Raw genomic sequence first — 23,094 nt, 5'->3', positions numbered from 1 at the left:
GGGTAGGCTCCGGTTCCCTGTGTGGGACAAGCGGTTCAGAAAGTGTGTGCGTGTTTGCATGGTTGCCATGGCAACAATCCTGCAGTTTTAGAATAACCAGGCACACCTACCTCAAATATTTTAGTACTACTTTAAAAAAATAAATAAATAAATAAAAAAATAAATAAAAAAAGACTCAGAAAATTATACGGAATGACTGTCAAAGAATGACAATGAAAACCAGTCCCATGACAACATGGGTCTCCCAGCTATTAATGACTGTATGTACAGGAGCACTAAAAGAAAATGAATAACTATCACATCATTTCCCAAAAAGCCTTCACGGTACAGGCTAACAATAACCCCCTTTGCTCCTAGCAGAGATCAGGCTCACGTGACAAACTGGACATCTTCAAATGTTGACACACCTGCAGTGCAGGACCACTCAAGGAACTAACAGGCAGGATTTTTTCAGTCATCTCTTGTCACTTAAGCTGTCAGTTATGTGGAAGTCGTAATAGTTCGATAATCCACAGAACTGAGGCTGAATTGTTTCACGTAAACTTGGTTAACTATGACTCCAGGAAGGCTTTTTAATACCGAGAGAGTCCTTAGCCTGTAAAATGAAGAGGATTCTTCGGGGGGGACTACAAGAGGCCTTAAACATTAAAATTCTCTGCAGTATTACACATTTTCAAATAATTAATATTGCACGGGACCTTTATCTGTGAAAATTACACAACTGTGCCCGTAACTCTGACAACTCATGATTTTATGTGTCCTTTTATGAGCATTTTTTGGTTTGCAGTAAATTTCAACGTTTCAATGAAACTTTTATGAGCGGCAATATTCTCTTACGGCCACCCTGCTGGAAGGGACCTGCCAGTACGGAAATACAAGCAGCCATTGTTCATAATTACTACACATTGGGGGTAATTGAGGAAAATTATTACTAGGGTTGATGGTGTAATTAGAGAAGGCTTCAATATTTCATGGATCCCCCCCAGCCCACACACACATGCACAACATAATGCTTGAAAGCGCCACAGTGCATTAGGTCTGAGGGTGAGATGTGCTTCAAGTGGACGATCTGACAGCTCCTGCTGGGAAATTACCTTGTCAGAATTCACATGTGCTAGGTACGAAAACGACGGGATCAGAGTGCGCTTGATTTGAGTGCGATTCCCCCCCCCCCCCCCCCCAGGCCATATCCCATCTTGCGATGGAAAGGAAGACACAGCCCATGCTCATACGTGGGTGATGGGAAGTGTCTGCAACTGCTTCCATCCCTATCAGAGATGTGCACCTGCATCCTGAGCAATGCCTGGGAGTTTTTCTGGCTGTTAATCGGCTCGCTGTCCCCCTACACGCGGTACTATCAGTTTCCCAGCGACACCCACCCTTCCATGCATCGGAAGGCAACCCTGAGAAACTAGAAGCTGACAAAGTCGTACTCGCGTCACAGAGGCAGAAATTACACATGAACGAGAAGAACCAATAAATAAAAGATAAAGTGCGTGTGAGCGAGTCATTGCTGGAGCGATGTTCCATTTATCACATTGCGATGTTATCCTGACCTGCTATGACAAACAATCTTCAAAATATCAAAAATAGTATATTAAAGGATTTTATTTGCCTTTATGCAATGGGAGAACTTTCCAAGGTTTTTTGTATCCAGAGTCTCTCTTCAAGATGCACTTTACTTTCACGGTCAGGCTAACGATTAGCTGGAAGCAACAAGTACCTGTTAAGTTTTACTTTGCGTTTTCACTTTAGAGAAAAAGCAGCAAGATCACCCGGCCGGTCGAACAATCTCGTCTTTAATTAGGGTAATGTTCGGCGGTCACGACAATGAACGGCGCAACCGACAAGAGAGCACAGGTGGCTAATGAGAACACGAGGCAGTCCGGCAAGGGTGCAGAAATGAAGATGTATGCGCCAAGAGCCAAGCGCTGACAGATCTCACTTTTATTTGTGCAGCTAATGGGATGTGCTTTGCCAAACAGACTCGAGCTCATCAGTATACATTTTGCATAAGTTATGCATAGCAGCAACCAGAGGACATCTGTTGTACATTTACCGTTCAGGTTTTTTCTTTTTTTTTCCTGGGTGGTGGGGGGCTTTTGATAGATGCCCTGGGATGTACTGCATCCCAGGAGTCTCATTGGCTGACACTGTCTGTGCACTGTGCAGTGTTAATGAGTGTGTGCATCTTTACAGAAGTCTGTGACGAAAAGCTGGTCGGAAATGGCAAAACAGGAAACCTGTCTGGAGCACAGATACAACTGACATATCTTCAAGAACTCCTCCACTAAAACAAATTTGGAATTTGTTAGATGTAAACTCATTTCGCTCCTTTACCTTCCCCAAGTCATTGCAACCACCTTCAGATTACAATCATATACCAGCATAGTTTTTTTTCACCTTGTCCCAGTTTCTTTAAAATTAATGTTTTATTTACATTTATTCAGTTGACTGATGCTTTCTCCAAAGAAACTTACAATGCTAAGGTATTTATAATTATTTATCCATTTATAAGCTGGGTAATTTTACTGAAGCGACTGAGGGTAAGTACATTGCTCAAACCTGAGACCTTTGGGTCCCAAGGTAGTAGTGTTACCCACTATGCCACCAGCTGTCCCTGTCCTTCATATCACAAGATCATCAAAATTTATTCAGAAGAATCCAAAGGATGAGTATTATTTCTCCCCCTCCCCCATTCACAGTCAACATATGGGTAGAACTATATTGACTTGTGTTTTTTCATCCCAGCTACATCAACTCAATTTGAGGCATGCATGATTTTTTTAAAAAAAATAAAGCCATGTCATTTCTAAGTTCTTCAAACCATGTCAAGGCACAGGCAACCACTGAAAATATTATGCATTTGCGCTCAAACAATTTGCAAATGGGAAAAATCCTTTGCAGCAACACTATACCACTCCAACTATCACAGAAGGGCACAGCCGGCTGCATCGATGTGGAAGGGAGCGCTGGCATATTTCTTAGCTCTGTGGAGAGGAGCAAAGCGTCCTGCTGAACAGACCACGGAAGAAACAAAATGGAACGTTGCGGTAAGAAGGGGCTCCATATAATTCTAATTACAGGGCCTCTAACATGTGGTTTGACATTCCTTCATGACAGTGCTCAAGTGAAGGTTCAGCTTTTTGTAGATATTAAATGAAAAAAGATTGAAGTTATGGTTATTTCTTTTTTTTTTTTAAACTGAACAATTATGCAGAATACTCCAGTTGAAACATAATTTTTTTTTTGTTGATAACAATGCACACACACACTGTCTGAAACTGCTTGTCCCAAGTGGTGTCGCAGCAAACCGGATCCTAACCCGGCAACACAGGGCGTGAGGCTGGGGGGGAAAGGACACACCCAAGACAGGACGCCAGGCTGTCGCAGGGCACCTCAAGCAGGACTCGAACCCTAGACCCACCAGAGAGCGGGACCCGGCCAAGCCCGCTACACCACCACACTCCCCCAATGCACAAACATACTAAGCTATAAGATACTTCATAGGAATTTCTTATAGAGTATGTACTCTTTTGTACATATTAATACCCTGTGATGAACCAGTGTCCTGTCCAGGGTGTACCCATCCTAGCCAAGTACCGTATGATGCTGAGACAGGCTCCAGAATGTCACGACTCTGACAAGTGAATATATTCAGTATGCAATTATTGCATTTTTTATTTCCTTCAAAAATATATGCATCGAAAATTAGTCATTGTCCAAATGTGATGGAGTTTGAAGAAAAAAAAAAAAAAAGCAGGGGAAATCTGAAAGTCAATATGAACAAGCAACTAACACAGGATATCATGAATGTTTAGCTATTAATATGCCTTTGGTTGACAAGAACCTGCTAAAATGCAACCTATGTATTAAAAAAAAAAAAGAAAGCACAGAAATTAAAACATGCACTTTAGGTATTCCCTCGATATCTGACAGAAAGGCAGGACTTCCTGCCTTTAATAAAAATTAATTACTTACTTAGAAGCCCAGTGCTGGGTCATTGATCATTCTGTGAGGTACAATAGCTCCCTAGAGTAAAATAGCTGTTCTCATTCTCTAATTGTTACTGTATGTAGTTCATTCCAATTCAGTGTTATTGATAACACCTTTACCGGAGCTCAATGTATAGGACAAGCTGGATAACTGACCTTTTGCATTGAAGGTAGCGATGCATCATCTTGTCAATGGTTTTTTAATGGGGCCCTTTTATCCTGTAATAGATCACATTTATACAGAATGCCCCTAATGATCCCCCTGTATAGGTGGCAAATCGATACAACTGGGAACAGCCACTTGGAGAAGGAGTTAAAAGAGAAATTGCTCAATCAATTTGCCCCTACAGTCGATGAGACCTAAAGTTTATAAGCGATTGCAATGACAACCCCATACAATTACAGTTAATCCACACTTTTAAATTTTACTTTGTTTTTGTTCTTCCGTAAATACAGAAACAAAAAAAATACTGCTTAGCATTAAACATAGTCTCTGGGGACACGGTGGGTATGGCCAGTGCCCGCTGTATGGCAGGTCTGGAGCTTAAGCCCTGCTTGGGGTGCCTTGTGACGGCGTGTCGTCCCATCCTGGGTGTGCCCCCTCCGCTTTCGGCCTTGCTCTCTGTGTTGTTAGGTAGGCTCCGGCTCGCCGCGCCCCACTTGGGACAAGCGGCTGTAGACATTGGTTGCTTATTAAACATCGTATTAATTTTGTTTTCTTCTGTCCATCTCCATCTTAGTATTTTAAGCCAGTGTTAAATTACATCCAGGTACTGATTAAGCCCCACAGATTAGTTTCATAGTAATAAGAATGAATTGTTAGTATTACAGTCACGCTTACAACCTTGACCCATTACAGATGTACCACTTCAATGAAAAACACATGAGAACTGTCATCTATACCCATAAAATAACTTGCATCAAAACTTGGAGCTTTGGAGCTTTTCTATTGTAGCAAAACACTAGTTCAAGTCAGCTGTCATTACAGCTTTTCTATTGTGCTATAATAGCCTTATTGTTTTGAACAACTGTGCTCTAGAAAACAACATTTATAAAGCTATAAGTTGAGCAATTAATAATTTGCCAAAATAATTACAAAAAGATAAAAATCATTGGTTCCCTACCATGTCTTTGTCTTGAAGCTTCTGGGTTGGTCAAACGCATATTCCATTGAAGCAGGATTGTCAAGACAACCAGACAGGTTTCGGCAGCTCACAAAAAGGTAAGGCCAAACAGTTGTATCTAGTAATGACTTGTTTGCTTTCTCTGCCCATATGCTGGCACTTGCAATTGGATTTATGGAAAGTCAGACACTGAACAGTCAAACAACATGTAATCAAAGACAAAGCAGGGCAAGAAACATATACATGTAAAGTCATAGACCGAAGAAAAAAATCCATCAGCAGCACCTAATACCAATCATCTCCATTGGTTTAACAGCCCCTAAGTGAACAAGAGGTTACAACGGTTAACAAATAGTTAACTTCAGTTCTCCAAATGTTCTGCAGCATCTACATTCTTTAAACCTTGCTTGATTACAGATGCAAATTTGCTCTTGACATTCATGCACTGAAGAAGGCTATCTTGACCACTTCAACAGAATAGTTTCACGATACGCACCTGTTTCAGGACATGGTCTTAATTTGAATGATGGTCAACATTTAGTGAAGTAATATAGGTTCTTTCTCCACTCTAAAAACCAACCAGATGTTGACCTACAGCTGTTTTATCCCCATCTGGGACTACTGCACATCACAGCCTGAACAGTATTGAATTTTTTGGCTCATTCTTCAATCCAATAATGCAGATCAAGCATTTGCATTCAAACAAAGTTTACAGCACAGGAAATGACCCTGAAAGAAGTAATTTGGACAACTCTTTGAACAACTGGGCCACTTACAAAGTCATCCATAGTGATTTATTTATTTCATGAATGGATCATTAATCAGTCCTATCAGACACAACATTGAATTTCTCTCCATTTTGCCACCTAAACAGATCTGAAACAGCACAGGTTGAATATTCATATAAAGATTACCTGTTAAGCACAGTGAAGGTAGTCTTCGGTGTAATCAATCAAGTGGACAAAATGTAAAAATAACACTTAGTCAGTTTCTAGTTTGTTTTGCAATCCAACCAACCAATGTCAACAACCGCTTGTCCTGAACGGGGTCGCGGCGAGCTGGAGACTTACCCGGCAACACAGGGTGCAAGACCGAAGGGGGTGGGGCCAAAACAGAGCTCGAACGACAAACTCGCCACACAATGGTCACTGCTGGTTGGTTGTTTTGCAACCCTACTTTGTAATTACAACTTAATGGACATTGTCTGTAAAGCCTAGAATACAGGAGCTAAAATCCAGAAATCATCCAGGAATCAGTTCTGCTGCATTTCACTTGCAAGATTGTATGCCTCATGTATAAGATGATATCTTCAGAGCTTAGATCAAATGCAAGCAATGGACACACCTGCCTATACATGTGTGTATTTAGGTATCTCTCCGTCTATCACATAAACACAGGATGATGCCAGCCCATGGGATGGTGATGCATGTAGACCCCTGGAACTCAAACAGGAGAGCTGGAGAGCTGTGATGTGACTGATGCCAAGTGATGCCTTCAGATACGTTTCTTTACATACCAGCATGGGCCTTCAGACAGCCTAACAGCTACCTCCGCAAAGAGAAACCTGTATTTACATTGTCCCTCCAAGCTTCAACTGCACCATGTAATACACTTTGTGTACACCCATTTTTAACACAACAGGGTTAATTCCTTCTGTGAAAGCACTCTGCTAAACAAACTGCCATTGTGATGGGGCTGAATTATCATTATTTCTTATGGAAAGAATTGGTTTCTGGAAAAAGAACGTCATCTAAAATGAGCTCAAACACACAGTTTTTTTTTTAATGACACCTTATTAATGCCCGTAGGGAGATTCACTCAGGCCGTCGCTGTGATGGCACTAAATGTAAGTCCTTGGACTATGTGTGGAAACCAGAGCACCCAGAGGAAACCCACGTGAACAACATGCAGTCTCCACACAGACTCAGTATGGATTGAACTCATGTTCTCTACAACCATCCAGCCGCTGTGAGACAGCAAGAGTATCTGCTGTGCCACTGTGCCTGCCTATATCTGTAATTCTGTATCTCTATGCTTGATTGACAATTATAACGCAGAGCAGGCCCCGGCCAAATCCCCTGCGCCATCACTCCCCGCCTGCTTTAAATAACATATATATAATTTGATCATGTTTTTGTTCAGCTGCATTAACAGTATAGCATTCTAACAAATTGTACCGCACAAATTAATATGAATAAATTAAAGATTTAGGATTTTCCAACGAATGTAAATCGAAACAAAATAGTATATTCACATGTTATAATCTTTTGCCGATTTTATGAAATTTTCTTTTGTTGAATGTGTGTGCATTCCTGATTCCTCTTATGTGAAAATGAGTTGAAACCAGCTATTATAACTTATGAAAGTATGACTTTTAAATTGTGGTGTACTTTGCATCCATGGGAACAGTGAAACTATTACTCACAGTACAAAGATTCAATGAGATGCTGTGTTTTTGTAACACATATAGACTGGAAAACATATGCAAAACATCTTTCCCATCCAAATACCCCAGCAATGCTTGAGCTGAAATAATGTGTGGCGTGTCCAAAATGCACATTCGTTTGCTACTGGTAAGCGTCCAAATGGCACAAAATTCTTCTATAAAGAGACAGTTTGACAGATGTTACACTACTAGTTTCAGCCGGGACGGTTCACAAGGCTCAATCTCACCCAAGTGGAAATTCAAAACCCCTGTAAAACAATCAGGGGAAAATTCCTCGAACATTCTGCAAACAATTTTGTGATGACTCACTGCAAAAAAATATTTGGCTTTACTACATTCCTTATTGGTACACTGATGATAGGATTTTTGGGGGTTCTAGAATTTAAACTGGTGGCTACAGACCAGCCTTTACAACACACACATTTCTTAAACAAACAGTTACTGTTTTTCTGTGTAGCCCTCCAAGTCATTGATTGTAGGCATATAATATAGACCAAAGTGCCCAACATTTCTTATGTTATACATTGGCAAACAAGCACCTTTTTAATGCTACAACTTGAGCTTGCTTATATATAAAGAGGAAAAGTGATGTACGACCCCCTTACCTTCACTGAAGGGCTTCTGGACATTAGAAAGGACAGCTTTGCCAACGTTGGCATGGCCTCCTTCAGGTCAATGTGTGGTGGCACTGGTGTCCCGGTCTGATAAAATACAAGGATCAGGAGAGCACGTGGGTCTGTGGAGAAAATGGGCTGGGGGTCCTTAACTGGGAGCATCTGACAGCGGCACGAACCCCACAGGAAGGCTCTACCACGAGCTGTCGTGATGCTGATCCCAGCCCTGCAAACCCCAGTTGCTGTGCCAGGCTCTTCCTTCCTGCCACACAAGTGGAAATTTGTTTCTCATAAATGAATAGAAATACAAGCGACACATTTTACATTACGAAAGATTTAGTGGAGTGAGAGTGGAAAATCCTGACAGCACTTCTGCTTCCTAAGTCAAATCTTAGATGCTTGTGGGTGGAGGCAAATTAATATTTTATTTTCCTTTTGAGTTGCCATATTGTTTTTTTTTTTTTATAATTATAAATCTTCTATTTTTTTTTCTCTCCTCCCCTCTGTTTCTCCCATCATCTGATTCCGCGAGGCTTTTAATAAATAAACAAATAAATATCTGCTCACTTATATAGGGTAATAATATTTTCAGAATGTCGTAAGACTTCAATTATGGTGCTTAGCTTCTACAAGCAGTTGTTTTTAGTCACATAACTGCCCCTGCTATTTGACAACACTGCCTCGTGGCACATCTCTGTAAAAACAAACTCTGAAACACACATTTGGAATCAATTAATTAATTGTAATTGGAACTCCATAAAAACACACTTGCCTTGAACCTTAGGCAACTTCAGCTTAACTAATTAATTCTGCCACTTGTCCTTGGCTCAGGGTTTTATAACTCCATCTCCATGGCAATAGTCTTCAGCATCTGCTTACACATTTTCCCCTAAATGTTTTGTGTCGTTCATTGACGAACAATGAATTCCACATATTCAATAACAGCATATACCTTGTAGATGAGGAGCAAAGCCAGGTGAAGGGCGTTCTGTGGGTGTGTGGGTTGTGTGTCCCTGTCTATGACTCACCATTCAGGGAAAGAAACTAGAAGAAAACTGGTAGAAATACTCGAACAGATGGGACTCAGAGTTAAATCTCAGGCTGGCAGCAGTCGTTCCATGAAGGATGTGAGCCCTTTCCATGCCAATATTCACAAGTCCGCACAGACTTCAGGCTATGAATAACGACAACACACGCTGTCTGTGCCTTTCCTTGGTCCCCAAGTATCTTTTATCTGGAGAGAGTGGCACAGATATTTACACCACTGGGCAGTGTTTGCAAATGTTGGCATACATAATGCGTATAAAACAAAATACTGACAACTTTAACTTTCTTATGGTATTAAATGAAAATAGAACTTTCACTTCCAGTTTTTACATTGAGTTTCTGAAGCCAAAATATCATCTTCAGCATGGAAAGCAATAAACCATTAAATTTTCCGTGGATAGGCTGCCTTTGCAACCATAAAAATGCACAAATGACATCGGGGAGATGGTGCCAAAGCACAAGTCATCATCTATAATTACCACAGAGATATGAGGACATGTGGACAAAGCAAATACACATATATCCGCAAGGCGAAGCAGAGACGCCATAGGGAACATGAGACAACTGAGGCCCAGACAGGTCTAGGCCACAGGAGTGTGTGTGTGCGGTAGTGTGTATTCCATTCAGTGCGGGCGGTAGCGGAAGTCGGGAGAGTTCGAATGTAAACATTTCAGTGGCATCATGGGAAAGCGGTAGGCCGCTGTCTGCAGTGCTTGCCAAGCCAGGAAGCGCTTCCCTCATCCGCTACAAGCCTCTGAACTAAGACAATCCCAATGAATAACGTTCTAGGACAGAGTCACACCTGATAGAGAAGCACTGGAATCTCCTGACACCACTTATGGCTGCTTTTATTCTTTGTCCATTTCGTTTGTATGGAGCGAAATGTAACATCAACTCCAAAATGCATTTCCTCACTTGCACCATACACAAACATGCAATGAAAAAAAAAGAGATGTGACATGTTGAATTCACTCAGTATGTCTTGTGAGATTGATGATAACATCTTTCACAGATACAACCATGAAAAAAGTTCTGAAAGTTATTAGCAGTTCAGTGTAACGACCGTATATCAGCATATAGCTTTTGCAGTAGAAATTACATGTATTATTATTATTATTATTATTATTATTATTATTACTCCTACTACCATCACCATAAAGTTAAGCTTTATAACACCTGAGTAACCTGGGTACAAGCTATATAAATTCACCTTCATCTGAGCTGCATGTCACTTTGGAGAAAAGTGTGTGTTAAATTCATATGTAAATTACGCATTTTTATCCTGAGATATAAATAACCAAACGTTGTTAATTATGAGGATCCTATTATTTGAAGTAACATAACTGCTCAATCCGTACTGCTGTTTATAATTCATAATCTTACATATGAGCAACATTCCACACCAAGCACAGTAATCCATAGATCTGTCCTGTGACCTGTGGCAGCTGTTGAAATATTTTGTCAGATTCCTCTATAACTCCTCTGTTTATTTTCAACTCAAGGTTTGCAAAATCAGACAGCAATGCTTACACCAGAGAGGGCTTGTGCAGGAGAGGATTTACATACTTCTATCGAGCAAAGGGGAGGTGTAATTTTTCATTTAACCTGGATTTAGAGTGACACGTGATGCTTTAGAGCAGCGGAGTCCAACCCTTTCTGGCCAAGGGCCACAATCATTGTCATGAACTGGTCACAGGCAAAATCACAGAAACTGTCTTACAGAATATTGAAATTATTTTTTAACTGTATTTTATTTATCTGTGATGTGTGTTTAAGTGTGCGGGTTTCACTGTATCTTTGCTATATGATTCAATAGCATTTGACAGTATTTATAGTAGGTATATCATATTTTAATAATTTTACACGTGTTCTTGTGGACCACATTACTTGAGACCCTTGGGCCAGACACTGGACACCCCCGCTTTAGAGAATTGACAGTATCCCAGATAATGGGTGGGAATTGTTTGCTGTCCTCCCTAATTATTTGCAGTGTTTGAATGGCAAACACCTGGGCAACCGGGGTCTCTCACTTCTCACCATCAGCCTGGAAGGACGTGCCAGTTAAAACTGTAGCCCCGCTTGCCTCACTGATGTATCGGCCACACAAATAGAAGGTGACAAGGTAATCCATTTCAAATTATGCCTTCCTCAACTACATTGACTGATGGAGCAGCAAATCGATGGAAGTCCTGCTCATTATCCGACAAGGGTAACTGCTGAAGGAGATTCTGACAACGCACAAAATACAAAGGTGGAATCCAGTTATTTTAAATGAACACACAATTAAGCCAGCTCACCCCAAAACAGTATTTCCCTGTTGTTTATCAAACATAGGGGTGAAAAATATCCACGAACACCGTCCCGTATTGGAACACACTGATTTAACCCAAAAGGAATTTAGCATGAAGTATTTCAGACTCATATTGCAATGCACTGAACACATTCTAATTCCAGTACTTGTATCTTTCTGAGGAAAAACCACAATCTTTTCATCTGATTTAATGTCTGCCAGCTCACTTGAGTGGAAAAAAAGCAAACAGTGTTTTCCAAGTCGTGAAAAGACAACACTCTTAATTTTGTTACTGCATGTAATTTGCATGCCACTTTGCTCTTGTAACCTCAGCCCTGGAACAACCCTGCAAAACCATTGGCGCTGAAGCCAGTGTTTATTTAATTTCTGAACATAATGCTAACAGTCGCAATGGACAAATAACTGAATGCTGACACCAATGAGACAAACTTAAAATTTGTTATTCATAAAATAAAATATCAGCTTTCCATTCTGGGGCCCAGTCCATTTTTCTGCTCAGACTTGGTCTCTTAGTTCATAGTCCACATACCAACCTTTAAAGAGACATTGTAGTTATGCTTACAGTTAAAGAATTTGCTGTGTCTCTCAGTGAAGTAAAGAGAACCTATATACCTAAACCTATAGAGCTGATACCCAACTTAGACCATAAAAATAGTGAAAACCAAAGAGGACAAGCAATGAAACAAGAAGCAGTCTCCAAGAATGATATATAAGATGAAACCTGTAGGGTTAGTCTAGACTGGTACTTGGCGCACACGTGACCATAACCCCTTCTAGATCACGTACAGATAAACATATGTTTTATGGAGTGTTCTGTGGTTTGCAGACAGTTCCTTCATGGTGAAGACCTTCCAAGTATAGAGCTCCATATTTCAGGTAGAACATATTCTGACTGAATCATGTCACGATTCCTTTGCAACAAATAACAACCCATTTAGCAACACCTGGAACGTCCAGAATTGACTAACCAGAACATATTAGAACCACGTGTGATCCATACAGTGTTTGTCATTCCTCTGCTGTTATCTGTTCCATATTGCAGCTGCTATGATTACACATTATTTTAACAGATGGAGATTTTTAAAACTAACCAAAGGCTATAACCACAGAGCTAGCAGTAGGAAGCTTGCAAGAAGTCTGCTGCTAAGCACAATAAAATGGTTTTATTTCAGCAGAACACACACACACCGGCTGAAACCACTTGTCCCAAGCGGGGTCGCGGTGAGCCAGACCCTAACCCGGAAGCACAGGGCATAAGGGGGAGGGGACACACCCAGGATGGGATGCCAGTTTGTCACAGGGCACCCCAAGTGGGGCTCGAATCCCAGAACCACCCAACACAGAGCAGAACCCAGCCAAGCCCGTTGCGCTACCACACCCCCCCACTTCAGTAGAAGAACTACGGAAATGATTCATAGATACTAAAGAAAAGGTCATGGAAATATATAACCTGCTACTTTCAAATCTATGAATAGGAAAAAAGGGAATTCTATGTTTGCACTGAAGTAATAAACTTCTACAGAACTAAAATCTACAAGCTTTGCCACAACAGTGTGAGCCATGTAAATCGTTTGTACACTTAATATGGTTTATATTTTGTAAGAAAGATCTTGAAACATGGACAACCTCTAAAATATATTCACATTAGGTATTAACCATGACAGGGTTTTTTTCACATAAAACCCCATCAGCTCTTTGATTTCACCAGAGATGCCCCTGCAGTCACAAAGGAAAATAACGTACAGTAACTGAATTACTGCTTCTCAGCTCGATTAAGAATAAAAGACTGTAACTTAACACATGATGCTCGGGATATAACCAATACAGCACATACACGCACACGCACACACACACACATAAACTGATTAGAGTCAAATGCTTTGTGACATACTGGACACTAACTACATGTGTAGGGAAATTAAAATTACACATAAACCATAGCATGCTGTCAGCTATAACCATATTTAATGAATTTACATAAAACAATTCAACATCTTATTGTGTTTAAGGACACTGAAACAAAAAAGGTCATACGTATTTCATGTGATTGACGTGACAGCCGGAAACAAGAGCTGAAAGAAAATAATTAATTCTGCAAGAGCTCCCAGTGTTTATAGATGTAACATTTTTCTTTCTGCAATGTTAAACATTAATGCTGTACATAAACTGGCTGCTTGATCCACTTTATCGTTCTGGGAGAAATGTTCCAAGAAAATGGTTTGAATGTCTGTGCTGGAGCTTTGAATTTGTCAGAGAGCTTTATCCCACACTGGTGGAACTGGGCAACTCTCCCACAAATGACTTAGACCACATTTGGGCTTTACTGGTATCAAACCGTCGGCCCTGGAGCTCAGTGCTGTCCTGTGTGCCGCACTCCGCATAATGGCTCATTACAGGATTAGCATCTCCCACACTCTCCCTCGAGCCCCTCATCACCTTACCACCACTGTCCCTCTCCGGACCCAAAGGAAATACGGTAATCCTAAGACTGAAGGTCAATTACCCTGCGAGCTGAGAGAGTGAGGGCAACGGATAGGGCACAATGCCCAACAGAAACCGAAATATTACACTGTGAATGATCCAGGCCCACCACCGCCTCCCCATGGTGTGTTTGGGCTCCACCAAATCAGTACAGTGCCACTCGGGGGGTTGAAGCTGAGAACACCATAAGGGTGGTGGCCTTTTTGTGGTGCCCTGACCGCATTCAATAGTTGTCAAGCTGCCTCTATGGTTTTACAGACATTGCTGAGGGTACAGTTCGGCAAAAAAAAGAAAATTGGAAATGTTCAAACTATTTCTAATGAGGTGAAATATAAAATGTATCAAGGTCATTCATCGTCATCACATGTTTACATTCGATCCACAATTCAGTGCGGCTTTTTTGTAGCTTATAGTATTTCCCGTTTTAACAATATGATGAAAACTCCATAAGAAAACATTAATTTCTGGTTTGGCTGAATAGCCTTTAGACCACCCATCTGCTGTTTGTCATTTGTCTTCTTATTGCAGTCTTAAATACTTTCAGTGTGTTTCCTTTTACTTGAATTTCACAAGTACGCAAAATTCATGAAGGAAAAAAAAAAAAAAAACTGAATACCGAATCCCATTCCACTTTGGCCCATTTTAGTCCCTACAGCCAACACAAACAGCACATACTGTACTTTTTTCTTACTTTACTACTGAAAAAAAATTGCATCATGAAACAACTTTTAACCTTTGTATTGTTTACAACAGCAAAATACACAAATGCACACATACGGAATAACACCTTCAGATCAACCAGAAAGAATCTTTTTTGTCACTTTCTGGATTTCAGGTAAGAGATCAGAGGAACTGCCACAGGTCTGGTCTGACACATAACCTCACTTTAAATCACAAACAAGGAGGTCATACCTTGAAGGTCAGACACATCTGTCTAGCAATGCCGCCATACTGGTGTGAAATGAAAGTTTGATTATAAAGCTTTGCTATGCCTATATGCTTATGTATTACCGTGTCTAACTAGTGAAACGGCCTATGCAAGAAAGCACCACATTCCAGGCAGCAGTCTGGTGCCAGTCTGTCCCTTTCTATGTCAGCCTATTATCATAACCTATCGGGAGGAACACAGAATTACGTAGTTCCCGTGAGACTGTGCGTAATGAGGATGGTAACACCAGCGACGGCTGGGAGTGTTTTCATCAAAGGATGGGAGATTGGGGGGCACCTTGACCTGTCTGGGATGATGAAACAAAACATGTATCTCACCATGCTTGCGAAGAACCGCTCTAGAGTATGTATAAATATCTGCTTGCTTAACTGCTGGGATGTGACTCTCTCTGGGAGGCTCACCCATGTGCGCGCATGAATAAATGAACTTTTCTGCAATTTGACCATCTTGCTGAACTGAGTCTTTTCTTCCTACCACAGTTCTGGGGGCTTGTCCGGGATCACGACCTTCTGCCGGGACCGACCCGTGAGCTGCGAGGATCACGACTGAGGGGGCGATTATCCTAGGATACCCGCTGGTGACCGAGCGCGAGCAAAAGTTAGGGCTGGCCCGTCCCGCGGTGCACGGATCGACTCGGACAGAATACGTGATGCAGAGGTAGGACCTGACAGAGCCAGGTTGCAGAAACGGTGCATGGTGTTTTTCTGTGCCAGGAAAAGGCACGAGGAGTAAGAGATACGTTCGCTACTGTCCGCCTTATACCTTAAGACAGATTGGTGAAAGGCCCGTCTGCTAGTTTGGTTCGAGTCCAGACTATCGGTTGGTTAGAGTCCAGCAGGAAGGGAATAAGAGAAATAGAGATACGTATCGGTTGGCCCAGGGAAACGAAAAAAGGGGAGTCAGGAGTGTCTGTTTGTCTTCTTTGTGGTTTTCATCTGTTAGTGTATCAACAATCTACCTCATGCATGTTATGTTTTATTGAAAAATTACTTTGCTGTTTAATCAATAGTAGTTGATAGAAAAATATTATCCCTTTGTAAGGCTTACGCAAGCCTTTTGGTCTGTGGGCCTCTGTGTGTGTGTGTGTAATTGCGCATGGGAGAAAAAAAAGTGTGCATGTGATTGCAAGTGAGGAAAAAAAAAAAAAATGCATAACCAGTACTAGTTGTAATTCCAAAAGTAAAAAAAAAGAAAACCAAAAGAGTAAATTGCTAAAACTGAAGTAAAAAGAAAGGTGGTGTGTTCAACGGTAAAAGAAAAGCACGATGGGGCAAACTAACAGTAAACCACACTGGGGTCCAGAGCCGGCATTTGATCTGGCTGGGGAAACTGAGTTTGAAACGCTAATGAAAAAGAAAGGCAGAGGTGAAGCGCCACTGGATTTGAGTACCGAAGACAGAAAAAAGACATATAGAGAGAAAATAGAAATAGAGACGGGGATGAGCTTCAGAAAACTGTGTAAGAAATGGCATAAACAAAATCAAGGTTTTTCGCCACAGGAAGTAATAAGACAAACTAAGGAGAAATTGTCGGAGAGAGAGGTTCCTGTTATGGGTGTAAAAGTTCGGAACTGGAGAAGTTTAAAGCATGGGAAAATGCAGCTCAGAAAAGAACACTAGAAACGGCACAGAAACGTGTTGCAGACCTCACGGTTAAATTGAAGGCTGAAACTGGGAAACCGAAGGCAGAAAAGGAATAGACTGAAATGCACAATATTGTCTTGACTATGGCCACTCAAGCTTTTCCTGCAGGGGAACGCAGGAGAGCAAAGGAGAAAGAAGAGATGCCTCTGTATCTTGCTCTCCCACCCTCCTACGACGAACAGGGGCCAGAGGGACCTGTTCCCAACAATACCTTCATCTCTTGCCATTGTGACTAACTACACAGCATAGAACATAAAGCAAGGCGTTGCAAGTCATGTTGTATGAAAGGCCAGATTTTAAGAATAAGAATTTCTCTCACAGGTCCTAACATCCTTCAACACAAGCCAAGCTTGGCTAGCCCCCCACCGATTCACACCACAGTCAGGTGATGGCTGTCGCTGTGCTTCTTCAACATGGGGGTCAAGCCACTGGCACCAGTTAAAGGAGTGTCACATCCTCAAAGCAGGAAACAGGCAGCTTACGCAGCCCAACACAGTCCAGTGAGGTAAATACACAGTACAGTCATTCACTCCCATTCTAAATATTCAAATTGCATTCTTCCATGAATCAACTCACAGTACAGTCAGGAAATTATAACCTTCAGTCTGAAACCATGATCTGATGGGAAAAAACCTTTAATATAGTTTCTCAGCCATTTGTGGCCAAAGTAATCAAATTTTAATTATGTATAACACCGTTAATGAAATGCATTAATTAAAAATCCACACTTTATATTGACATAATAAATATTATACACTCCATACTACAGCTGGAATGAGTAAAGGCATAAGGATGGTCAGCAGGCAGCTCCTTCAACGCAAGCAAACACATCTTCGATATCAGTCCCATCAATACCAATCCCAGGGCCGAGTGAGCCCTCCGTCACAACTACATGACCTTGATAATAACCTTCTGAAACCCTGTATGGCCCCAGCTGCACTCCTGTGACTGTAACCTTATAAGCAATAGGCAATAGCTCCTGAGGCTGATTCAAGGACAGCTGAAACCACACACTGATACAACAGCCTTTCTGGCCACAAAAAAATCTCAAACTGATTATCAGCAGAAAGTTCATACTACAAATAAACTATGGAAATCTAAATTATGAAAGTATTCTAAATTTTATGTATATTTGTGTTTATTTCTTTCAGAATTACAAATGTTTACTGCATAAGACAAATGCTGAATAACGAATGAATAAAATTCATAACAAGGAGCGATTCACATTTTGAACATCGTAGTAATAGACGATCACTTTTTCAAGAGCAACTTATAGTTGAGGAGAAATGTGAGTATTCAGCATTTTGTGTGTATCTGTTCTATTTGAATAGAGTCTCAGCCAGTGCGGGTGGGTTCAACACAACCAAAACCTGAAAAAAGTCAACAGCCGAGGGTCAAGATCAGTCAAGAACCAGTCAACCAACCACAGCTACTGATCAATTACGCTCTACTGGCACACCTCTCCACTTCTAACTTTCGACAAGCTGATGATATTATCTCAACTGGTAATGTTCCCACCCAAAATGTAATCTCAGCTACCAGCTGAATGTCAGTCTCAGCAACCCAAATTATTAACATCCCCTTTCATCTCTAATGACATTTACCTAATAATTACTCAAACACTACTAAAAAGAAGGGTGTATACAGCCAAATGGTTTTACTGGAACAACTGAAGGTAAGTACCTTGCTCAGTGATACTTTAGTTGAACTGGATACCTTCAGGAGGTAAGGGGAAAACACACACCAGTACAACAGCTGATGCCTCTGAATATTTGGGGTAAAGCACCAGGGGTATACTGACTAGGGTTCCTTCAGTGGTATGCAAAACAGGAAAAACTATTTCCTTGTAGACTGAGGTACAAAAACATCAGATAGGATATTTTGGAAAGAATCACTAATTGTTGTTGAACATTTGCTTGGGGAATCAGCAATGAATACCATCTATATGGGTGAGATACTGAAGGGAGCTGTGGGAAAGTCGGTGCCAGGCTGGGAAAACGAACAAAGGACATCCTCACGGACCACTAGACGGAGTTTCCACTCAACAGCAGATAAACTCTGATCTTTGTGTGGAGGTCAGCGTGGGAACACATGGGAACAGAGCTTCACAGAGCTGGACAGAGGCCCAAAAGCACCTGTTTCTTTGCTGGTCCAAGAGCAGTGGACGAATACAAGACTATCTGACAGTCTCTTATTGTCCAGCTGGTGAATGGTCATACAACATTATGGCCAATGCCAGAGTTTGCATGTAGAGTTTACAAGTGACTTACTTTCGATGTGGGGTACATGATCCTGCCATGACCTTTTCACTGCACTGTACTGCTAGGAGGAAGTATAACGTCTGAGCACTGACAAATTTTAGGATTTCTTTTTTCCCATTTTTACACTCTTGGCTAGCATGAACGTTCTTCTGCCAGATGTCACGCAAATCATTGCAACATCACACCTCCTGCAATTTATCACCCTGAGTTTTCCCATTCCTGCACACCGTAACTTCTGACATGGCATCAGAATGCACTCAAAGCTGGTGTGAAATGTGCCACTAAGAATATGTTGACACGTGAAAAGCAGATCCAGGAGCATTTTGGTTAACTCTACAATGTACAGTCAGTAAAATGGTCTTCTAATATGCGTTGATAAATCTTTGGTCAGTCAGTCATGTACATTAGTTACTGCAGATGAGAGGTATAGAGAAAAACATACATGGAGAACACAGTCCAGCTGCAGTGATTCATTAAAGCACAGATAGAAACCCAAAATGCTCTTCAGCATGGGCACATCCACATGCATAACAGTTCTGGATATACCGTAAAATTAAACTATAAAGTGAAAAACTTTATGGTCCATTTAGAATGGCAGAAAGCACCTCTAGTAATTATTGGGTTTCAGAAAATATCTTCCTGAGTGCCAATTTATGCAGGTAAAGATTTTGTCAATGAAGACATCTCTCAAAGCTCCAAAAACACTTTGATAACATCTGCACATCCCGACCCCTATTCAAGCTGAGTAAAGGTATAAATCAGCTGAAGCTTGCACAGGTAGTCATTATAGGTTTATAACTCACAACTGTTCCTTCAAAACTCATACACATACTTTTGATGTATTAGCTTCAGGCTACCATTAGTACAAGCGATCCCACTGAAGACCCCCCCACCCATTTTTGAAAAGCAAGACAGAACTTCACAGTCAGTATCTAACATCCACAAACACCTGTATGAACATCGTTTCCCTGTAATAATGTACCCAAGAACACCCAAGCTCAAGGCTGAGGGTTTCCTGCATTCCTTAATGACACATACTGTGATCACATAATTCAATGCAGGTTTTTTTTTTTATATATTTCTAAAGTCAAATAAAAATGTCTTTATCACTCATGTTTAAACTCTCTGCTTCCTGTCAGATACTGAAGTTTGTTTAATTATCTTGAAAAAGATGCTACTTCAGATGTAGAAAACGTCCCACACAACCTTTTCCATTATTTCTTGTACAAAGTGAAGAGTCCATGTCTGACTATGGCCAATGCGCAGAAACCAGGAAATGAGCCAATCTGCCAAGACTGATTAAAAAAAGAAGAAAAAAAAAAAAAAATCATGGAAAAATTTTAACCTTTTGGATCTCTAGGCACAGGGGGTGCAGTGGTGCAGTAGGTTTGACCGGGTCCTGCTCTCCGTTGGGTCTTGGTTTGAGTCCCGCTTGGGGTGCCTTGCGACAGACTGGCGTCCCGTCCTGGGTGTGTCCCCTCCCCCTCCAGCCTTACGCCCTTTGTTGTCGGGTTAGGCTCCGGCTCCCCGCGACCCTGCATGGGACAAGTGGTTTCGGACAGTGTGTGTGTGTGTGTGAATCTCCAGGCCTGCAAAGCAATGTCTCATTACTGTTTGCTTTTTAACAAGAAGGGCTCATGAGATGAATAGAAGATTGAAGTGACTTATGTGTCTATAACATTCCACCCAAACAGGGCTTCCACACTGGGTTATCATCAACCTTTTTGGCTTTCGCACCTCAGATGGCATTAACTGAGAGAATGTTAACTGAGGTTGTCACACTCCAGAAAGCATTAATGAAGCGGTGCATAAAAAAATTTACTTTTGCTTTAAGTGCAGAGAGAATTGTTAAATTCAACACAATTTTATCAGAAATGCTGCAACGAGATACCAAATCTGGGCTGTTTCAAGTATTTATTCTGAAACTGTGCATTTTAAAAGAACTACATACATCCTCAAGGCAAACTTAAAAAATAAAAGGTAATATAAGGTCTTTCACTGCAACCAGAAAAAAACAAAAGCAATACAATTTTAGCAAACTACAACTAAGGACTCAAAAACAACACTGTCTATTGTTCTGAAAATATGAGTAGAACAAGTGTGACTGTCATCAAAACTGTTCTGAAATTGTTTAGTTTGCAGTGCTGAATACCACACATTCAAATGTAATTATTCACACATCACAAAAGTTGACAGATCCCTTTAATATTCATAAACTATTACCAATAATTTAGGAAAAAAATTTATTTTCTCAGATGTATTTTCCACTTGCTTTTGCAGAATTTACAATGTTCATTCTTTATTTCCGCAGTAAATAGGACCTTTATCAAGACAAGTAAACACCTACACCAATACCTGTAGACTAAGTTACATGTTTACCATAGGTCATGGAAAGTGTTTGAGTGTGCATGACCACTGGTTTCTCCTAGCTGCTGGAACAGACATGCTATACACAGATTCCTACACACAAATCTCAATGACTTTGAAAATAGAGGTCATTCATGTTTTACTTGCAGTCTCACCATCCCCAAACTCTAGAGGATTAAACCCTGACTATGGCAAGAACCTTGGATAGCTGACAGCAGCTATCCTCAATGACAACACAGTCTAGAATCTCACCAAAGCCTCAGCATGAAGGTAAGGGTCAACACCAAAGAGAATATAAAACAGTGAGGTTCCAGTTGTGGCATGTGGTGACATTACAAGAATAAATGAAGTCAGGTAGATACTCAGGCAACCACTTTTTCTTTTCATGGGATAATGAACGTTCTACAGAAACATTCATATGGAGCATTTCTCTCTCATCAGCCATATAGATTGTGGTGCATGTTTTCTTACCTCCATATAATTCAGCAGTCATTTCACTCTCAAAATCCCACCATTTTTCAGAAATGCGTGAGTAAAATTTGCACATGCTTCAGTGACAAGATATTCTCAAAGCCATCAGATGGAAACTCAAAAATGCAGACACTATAAGGGGCTGCAAAGCTAAAAATTCCACCATGTGTACATAAATCACCTATAGTATTTCTAAAATATGAAATCAATTTTTTCTAAAATCAGTATGCCATCTAAGTCAACAAGCATACAGTTTAAATCTGAGCTGTTCATCTTCAAAAACCTGCAGATATTTCTGAGACAAAACAGTTCTGGGTCAAAATTCATCCAGTGATACGAGACACAGGTCAACAGCTAGAAAGTTGCAGTCATTGCAGCTAAAGGTGCCACACCCAGAACTTCGATCACCTTCCACACAAAGAAAATTACATTTAGGCCTATACAACAATACTGGTGTCAATTTGTCCTCTATTAAGCTCAATTCATATAGAGCTGACAAAAAAATCTAAATTGAGCATAAAAAAATCACCTAGAGAAAATTGGAATTGGGAAAATGTTTTTCATAGCACTGTAGTTACCTCAGTCCGTACCAGCAAATGATAATTTTCTTCTTCTTCTTCTTCTTATTATCATTATTATTATTATTATTATTAATAATATAACACCCGAAAATCAAAGAACTGAAGTGAACAAGGATTCAGGTCCTTCTTAATTAAAAAAATATCCCCACACAATGTCCGAATTGCTGAGAACGGTTGTCCAATAAAAAAGGATCCAGGTGATGGTTGTTTTGGAGCTTGTAAAGCAGGAGGACTAAACAAAAGAGCCACATCTTAAAATTTTTGGATGTATCCATTATATTATTCAGGGACTTTGGAAACGATGCCTTATTTTGTTTGGTAGTCCATTACCAAATATTAATGTTTCTCCCGTGAAGGGATAACTTATGCTCTCACTCTTACAACTGTAACATCACATGCATTAATAGATGTCTCTTATTTCTTCTATACTGTATATTGTACATACTTCGGGGGGGTGCGGCGACGCGGCGGGTCTGGGGTTCGAGTCCTGCTTGGGGTGCCCTGCAATGGACTGGCGTCCCATCCTGGGTGTGTCCCCTTCCCCTCCAGCCTTGTGCCCTGTGTTGCCGGGTTGGGCTCCAGTTTGCCGCGACCCCGCTTGGAACAAGCAGCTTCAGACAATGTGCATGTGTATGTGTACATACTTTCATCACTCTAATGCACAGTGCTGTGGCATGTGATGGCATTTTGCATATGCAGACTTCTACCTTTTAATTTTGTGAATGGAAACTTAATACAGTGTCACACTGGAGTGAAAATGGAAAGATACAGTACTGCGCAGTAAAAGCATCAATTATGTTTGCG

This window comes from Scleropages formosus, chromosome 24 (genome assembly GCF_900964775.1).
Source record: "Scleropages formosus chromosome 24, fSclFor1.1, whole genome shotgun sequence".
In the NCBI taxonomy this organism is placed as follows: Eukaryota; Metazoa; Chordata; class Actinopteri; order Osteoglossiformes; family Osteoglossidae; genus Scleropages; species Scleropages formosus.
This window is presented reverse-complemented; position numbering follows the sequence as displayed.